A 7,494-nucleotide genomic window follows, 5' to 3' on the forward strand; every position below is an offset into this window, starting at 1 on the left:
GCCAAACTGACAAAATTCTGGGAACACGCCGGCTTCTCTCTCACCCTCTCCTGTGTTGTGATAGGTTGCCTGATCAGCTCATATCCATTATTTGGGCTTCAATTTAATTTTCTCTGGGAAGTTTTCCCTGATCACTCGATGCTGGGTTGAGTGCCCTCCTTCCATGTTTATTTATTTATTTATTTTGGCTTTGCCTCGGGGCTTGTGGGATCTTAGCTCCTTGACCAGGGATTGAACCTGGGCCCTCTGCAGTGAAAGTGCAGAGTCCTAACCGCTGGACCACCAGGGAATTCCCTCTCCTTACATGTTTCAAAAGCACCTATCCTATCCTACAGCCCCCATACTGGATGGCAACAGTCTTCTCAAATGCCTTTCGCCTTGAGTCAGCCGTGAGCTCCCTCAAGGCAGGGGCGATGCTTCTCTGTTGGTTGCATCTCCAGTGTTCAGCACAGTACCAATAACGTAGTTGGTGCTGAATATCTGCTTATGAAATGAATGAATGCATGAATGAAAGCATTCAGGCCTTCTGTCTTCAGGCAAGGAGTCACACGGATTACCCCTGGACCTTTCTGATTTACAGACAGGAGCTTGATAAAGCTGGCCTTTCACTGCTTCCAGAAATGCTGGCTCCTCGAAACAATCAGACCCTTATTCCAAAAAACCCCCGATGGGGCAGGATGGGGGCAAAGACGGAGAGATGAGTCTTCAGTCCTCAGAGCCTCTTTAGAACCTTGAGGAGTCATCGTTACTCATTTCCAATAAGAAAATAATCAAGATCCCATGATGTGAGAATAGTCACAAAGGTAGAGTCTAGTTTACGAGCTTTGGGCAGGAGACATGAGCTAATGAGTGGTCCCTTCCTGCAGCCTGCCCGCGTCTGTCTCTGCCTTTGAAATTCCAGGTTGAACAGACCCTGCTCTTGATTCTCCCAGTTTTTATAGAAACAGTAAGGTATGGCTTTACATTTGCTTTCTCCCGCGGAAGCTAATTTCGTATTTGGAGAGAACAAGAGCGAAGGCCAGCCCTGGATGTCTGCTATTTATACGATCATAAAAAAGACAGATCCGGCTCCTGACGTTACTAAATTGTCTTTGGGAAAGGAGCTAAAAGGGCACTGAGATGTGCCTCTGCCGTGGCGGGGATAAAGCTGAAATTGTCTCAAAGTCGTCCCAGGTCCTGGGGCCTGGGAGGCTGCTCTTTGCTCTGCGCCAGTAGCGGCTCCTCTGCCTTCCCCCGGAGCTTTCACATAACGTGGCTTCCTCTGAGGGCACAGAAGTAGCTTTGCTTCTTTGAGGCCATCTCTCTGCAGACAGTTTGGGCCAGGAATAGCTTCTTTTTATTGTTATGATTGAGCCATATAATAATCCCAAAGAGGCAAGGACAATAATTGTGTTGTGACTGCTGTACCGTCTCTCTCTGCCCGAGGGATGGGGAATTTAAGTCTGCTTTTCTTAATTGTTACCTGCCGGGTATTCTCTCCTGCCTGAGCTGGCATCTCCCTGCCTTGGCTGCGGAAGACAGGAGGTTATGAATTCGTATAGGCTGCTGCCCCTCGGATGATGAGAAGTCTGGAGCAGGGAGAGAAACGCACCCTAATGGGAAAATCCACTCTTGGAGTTCCTGTCTAGCTCAGAGCCTGTCCGTGCAGCCTCATCCCAGGCGATGAGGTACAGCCAGTTCTCACTCTTCTCAGGAGATATGTGTTACAGAGTCGCTGTGAACACCGCACTAGCAAATACTGAGCCACTGTTCCTACGGGACGTTCAGGGTTAGCTTCCTGGGAGCCTCTGGTCACATTGTTGTCATCAAATAGTCAGTCTGTAGCTCTGTTTTTTGTGTGTTTCTGTTTAAAGACACTTTAATACAGATTTCTGATTCATTAACATTGGATTTACAGCCACCAGGACTCATGCCTGAGCAAAGCTTATCACACACATAAGGCACATCACAGCCTTCTTGTGCTTAGGAACATCAGACAGCACTTTGGGCCTATGCTGGGGGGGTGCATCTTAAACAGCGAAATCACCTCCAAAGAGCCCCCAAATATGGACAATGTAGCACTGAGTAGGCTGCAGCGTGAGTTGAAATGAGGCAGAGCATCTCCTGGTCCCATCTCAGCTGGGAACTTGTCCATCGAGTGACTCAAATTTTTCTTAGCTCTGCACATGTCCACAGAGGACCCCCAAAGCTCCACAAGTATTGCCTTTGAGGTTACAAGTATGTTTTTAGTGAACAGGCGAATTCACAAATCCAGAGTCCGTGAATAATGAGTGACTGTAATTGGAGGCATGGCTCGGAAGCAGCCTTCTCTAGTGCACTTCTGCCCCATCTCTGCACCCAGCCCTGGCCCTCAAGGACCCCACGCCCCCTTCCCTGGGCCCCTGGCCTCTGAGGCTGGCCCGTGGCTCTGGTCCTATGCCCGGGTTCTGTTTTGTTCCCAAGAGCGAACAAAATCTCCAACGTTGGAACCTGACACTTCTTTGGCCGCATGACTGCGCCTCCCTGTCTAGGTCACCTGCCTGCAAAGTGTTGGTCCAGCGAGGACCTTGGCCTCGTCTTGGCCAGTCTTCCTCAGGGCCTGGAGTGGTGGCCTGGAGCGAGGACCAGCACGAGAGCCCAAGCAGCTCACTGCAGGCTTCACTGACCAGTGGAGCCCTTCTGATACCCAGTGGTCATGGAGAGTGTGCACAGGTCTGCTGGGCACCATGGTGGAAGGACATGGCCCCGCCCTCAAGGTGTTCACAGCCCAGAGCTGAGGCGAATGGATGGTTAAAATATAGTGGTACATGCTGCCATCCAGGTCCGCCCAGGACGCTCTGCAGTCTGCATCCTTGCCATCCAAGTCCCTCTGTGGACCTCTCTCCCAGACACTTCCACCAGCGTAAATCAATCTGTTATTTTCTTTTTAAAATATGTTGTTTTCCTCCTCATTTTTCTTCTTTGCTTCTTGGCACTCTCACAACTGCCTAAACCTGAATGAATCCCCACCGCATTTTCCATCAATTCCTGTATCCTGTGCACTCCCTTCCTCTCTGTCTACACCACTCCCACCACCCCGTGTGCCTGGAGGATTAACAGCAATTACGTTGCACTCTGTTTGCCGCAGACCAGCCAGAGAGAGACATTTAAAATGCAAATGAGTCCAGATCCATAATCAATAGAACTTTATATGGAATATTCTAAAGGCTGACATCTCAACGAACAAAGAGACTATTGATGTTTTATTGCCTCAGTCAAATACTTAGACCTTTTAATGGATCCTAAATGCTTCACATGACACTACTGTGACCTCTTTAAAATGTGTGTCATCCTCTTCGATAAGGGCATTTCTATAAGTATCTTTATCTCCTTTTATATTGTGACTAAGTTAAAAAGAACATGAATACTTCTTTCAAAATTACCAGGAAAAAAAAAACCAGGATGCACTAATAAACCTTATTTTTTATTGTAATTTATATATTTTAGAAGATTGCAAAAATCTTTTCAACGTCTATGTGTATCTAACGTAAAGAATGCCATATTTTTTTAGGCACTCCACATATTTTCTCATTGGATTCTTACAACCCCAAGAGGCTTATAGATGAGTCCATAGAGGATCAGAGAGGTTAAGTACCAAGCACATAATTACACAGCTGCTTGAAGTTGGAATCCAGTCCATATCTGCACAGCTGTCAGAAAAGATGTCAGGATTCCTTTGGGAATGACAACCTGAATGTGAGAGCACTCAAGTCCTGCAGGGCTGCCCTTTATTCAACGGGAATGAAGTTCAACCTCAAAGTTTTATGTGGTTTGCTAGCCTTGTATCATTCAGTGGTCCACTGGAGAAGCAGAATAAGGATACACACACACACACACACACACACACACACACACACACATAGGTATAGAAACACACGTAGATATATATGTATATTCATACATCTATATATAGTATATATGTGTATATAGGTTATATGTGTATAGATGTGTATATATTATATATGTGTGTACCTGTCTATCTATCTATCTATCTAGAAATTCATTACAGAGAATTGGCTTGTGTGATTGGCTGGCTTAAGCAAGTGCAAAGTCGGTAGGGCGGGACGTTAGAACGGGCGGATTACTTTAGGCTTAAACCCACAAGCACAGGCTGCAGCTCTCATCCACTGGCAGAAGTTCTTCTCGCCTGGGGAAACCTCAGCCCTACCCTTCAGGCCTTCCTTCCCACTGGTTCATTCGTCCCCTCCCCTCCCCTCCCCCCACCCTCCCCCACTGAGTTTATCCAGGACAAACTCCTTTTCTTCAGGTCAGCTGTTCAGGGGGTTTTGATGGCATCTGTGCAATACCTGCCCACCAACACAGGGGCTTGGGTTTGACTGAATATCTGGGACTACGGCTTAGCCAACCTGATACACACAAATAGCCCTCCCCGTGCCCAGCAGTGGCTTTTCCAGGAGCGGCAATGATAAGTGAGACTTACTGGCAGGGGGCCTTCACCTTTTGAAGTCTGTAACTTTGGCTTCAAGGGCCACTGCCTTTCCTCTGACTCCCATCGAACCCAGCGGTGTTCTTCCAGGGGTGGCTTTGCCCCGTCCCAGGGGCATTTGGCGATGTCTGGAATATTTGTGGTTGTCACAGCTGGGGTGATGCTACTGTCACTTCATGGGTGGAGGCCAGGGCTGCTGCTTACGGCCGTGCAACGCACAGGACAGCTGCTTACAACAAAGATTCGCCAGCTTCAAACGTCAGTAGCGTCTGGGCTGAGTAACCTGCCCTCACCAAGAAAGCCAGTGTAATTCGAGGTCCTCCTGTGTGAACTGTGCTGGAAATGCCAGACTTAACCAATCCTTATAGACCGAGGATGGTTAAAATTGCTTTTTAAAATTTTATTTGTACAGGTGAGGAAATAAAAGCCCAGACATTCTTATTGCCCAGTTTTGGTGCTCCTTTGGAGAGGCCAGGATCTGGACCTGAGTTTCTCTGAACCCGAAGCCTGTTCTTTCCCTACCACCTACTCTGTGACGGCTGTTCCCCTTCAGATTTTCTCCTGCACCTGGGGGCGGCTTTGACCTTCAGTCCTGCCTTTTGCGGGCTGCCTTGTAGTCATAGCTCACATCTCAGGGCAGATGTCAGAGGTGAGATGAAACAGACCAGGGAGGACGTTTGGCACAGTGCTTCAGAGCCTCACACATGGGGCCGAGGGTCCTGGGTGTGGTTCCGGCCCTGAGGCTGGGCCAGCTGGTAGAGCTTGCTGAAAGACGGGTCTTGAGGTGCAAAATGGGGAACCATTTGGACTTCCTTCTGCTGAGATTTAGACAAGAATATGCATGGAAAGCCTTTAATACAGAGTACACAGTAAGTTCTGATAAAACTAACACCTTTCGAGTGTCTACGCTGGTCTGACCTCTCACTTTCCAAGAGGGATTCAACGGCTCAGGTTTCACCATTTTCAAATCTCTCCACAGCCTGGGCCAGGTGTAGATCCTGGGGTTACCTGCCACTGGCCCGCTGAGATCTCTCAGCACTGTGGACCCCAGTCAGCAAAACTCTCAAACAAAATTATTCCTGAACGTTCCAAGATTCAGGCAATGTGATATTTTTACCCTTTGGGCAAGATTGGGGTGGTGAGAAACGTGGTGACGCCTTAAAAAGCTGCCTCAAAATCTTCTTTTTATTTTGGAATAAGGCAGGGATAAAAATAAAAACAAAAGCACACCTATATATACAAATTTTAAAAACCTTTCCATTATAAACAGTGTTGCTGATAAGAAACAGCATTTTAAAATTGTCTGACATTTCTTTCATCAGAGATGCCTTTCAAACAGGCTTTGGGCAAAGTTCCCTTTATCTCGTTAGCCATTAGAAGTAGAACGTTTAGCTTATATAGTTATTTTCAAGTCACCAAATATTCCATGTCGTCATCTCACTTGATTCTAACAACAGCGTAAATTAGGGTAATCCGTAGGCGTTTGTTCAGTGCGCAGTGCGTGCGGGGCCCGTGTGCGGGGTGAGCAGGTCCTGGTCCTGCAGTTGCCCACAGTTTGGTTGCATCAGTGATTATAACACAGTGAGGGGCGTGTTCTGAAAGGGGGACCGTGCAGGCTGCTAGGGGATCCCGAGGAGGGATCTGAAATCAGACTCAGGGAGGTGTGCGCACGTGTGGGGTGCTGGGTTCTGGGGAGGTGAAGATGTTTGAACCAAATCCTGATGAGCAGATGTGATTTGTGAGACAGAGGGTGCACGGAGGGTCAGGAGGAACGCGCTTTGGGCGGAGGCGGAGCAGCTCGGACGCTGGCGTGAGGGCTGCAGCTGCTCTGCCGGGGACCAGTTTAGCGTGGAGGTAGGAGGTGCCCGATGTGCAGGGGACGAGAGCCACGTGCTTGGCCAGGGCCAACCCAGGCAGCTCCTTGTAAGCCCTGCCGAAGGAGTTTTGTTTTTTCTGAGGGCGTTGGAAGGGCGGTGAGGGTTTTCTGCAGAGCTGTGACCGGGGTGCTGTGGGGAGGAGCGATTTGGGGTGATGGAGGTGGAGGTTGTGGAAATGGGGTGCTCTGGAGACAGAAGACCCCGTAGATGTGTCATGTCGCGGTGCTGCGCGTGCTTCTGTGTGCATTCTGTCCCTCTGCGCTTCCAGCCGCTGGCGTCTTCTTTTCTTCCCCCCTCTAAGACTCCCTGTTCGCTCTGCAGAAATATAAGTTCTTTCTCTTCCTCATTGAAGTCACTAAAGGCCTCTGAGTTGAGAAGGCGCCCCCGCCCCCGAAGGTGGGATGTTTTTCTAGTGCAAAGAGAAACTGCTGATATGCCACAAGCCACCTAGAATAGCAAAGCCTGGTGGCTCCTGAGGAGATGCTGAGCGAGGCCCGTGGCTCACATTTCTTTATTCTTCTGTGAACGTGGAAGAAACTCAAAGCGACAGCAGACTCTTCAGAATTCTAGGCTTGTGGCCCAGCACAGCCTTTCTGGATGGACCCAGTACCCTCCCTTCTGCAGTTTCCCATTGCCAGGGGCCTCTGATCTCCCGGAACCAGAAGGGGTCCACTCATGACCATGACAGTGGGGCTCTCCATCTCCTTTGCATGTCAGCGAGGGCCCCGCAGAAGAGGAGAAGGGTCTCATGATTAGAAGTCTTGTGTGTGTGCACGTGTGTGTGTGCACAGGCGGGCGTGCATGCACTGCTCCACGTGTGACTGTTTGTGTCTGTGAAGCAGTGCGCGGGGTGGACGGAGCAGGGACTGGCGCCAGGCTGCCTGGGTTCGAATCTTGGCTCTGCCCCTTACTCGGTGTTAATATTGCAGTGAGTTATTCAACCTCACCATTCCTCCATTTTCTCATCTGTGGAACAGGGATAATAATCACACCAAGATCATGTGGTTAGTAGATATGGAATGCGTGCGTGCACTCGGTAAGTGCTAACCCTTCCTCTCCGGTGTGCTCGCTCATGAAGCCCTGTGCCCTTTCTGGTCGTGCCTGTGTATGTGCACATCTGTCTGTACAAGAATCTGGTTTCTAGAGTCAGAG

At 49.2% G+C, this 7,494-nt stretch overlaps 1 non-coding gene across 1 annotated transcript; it reads right to left on the minus strand.

Annotated features, from left to right (window-relative positions):
• Window positions 1–216: 216 nt before the first annotated feature.
• TRNAE-UUC (transfer RNA glutamic acid (anticodon UUC)) lies at window positions 217–289 on the minus strand. The gene has a single exon. It is a non-coding gene; the product is annotated as a tRNA-Glu (tRNA).
• Between the last annotated feature and the right edge of the window lie 7,205 nt (window positions 290–7,494).

This window comes from Pseudorca crassidens, chromosome 17, assembly GCF_039906515.1.
Source record: "Pseudorca crassidens isolate mPseCra1 chromosome 17, mPseCra1.hap1, whole genome shotgun sequence".
NCBI lineage: Eukaryota > Metazoa > Chordata > Mammalia > Artiodactyla > Delphinidae > Pseudorca > Pseudorca crassidens.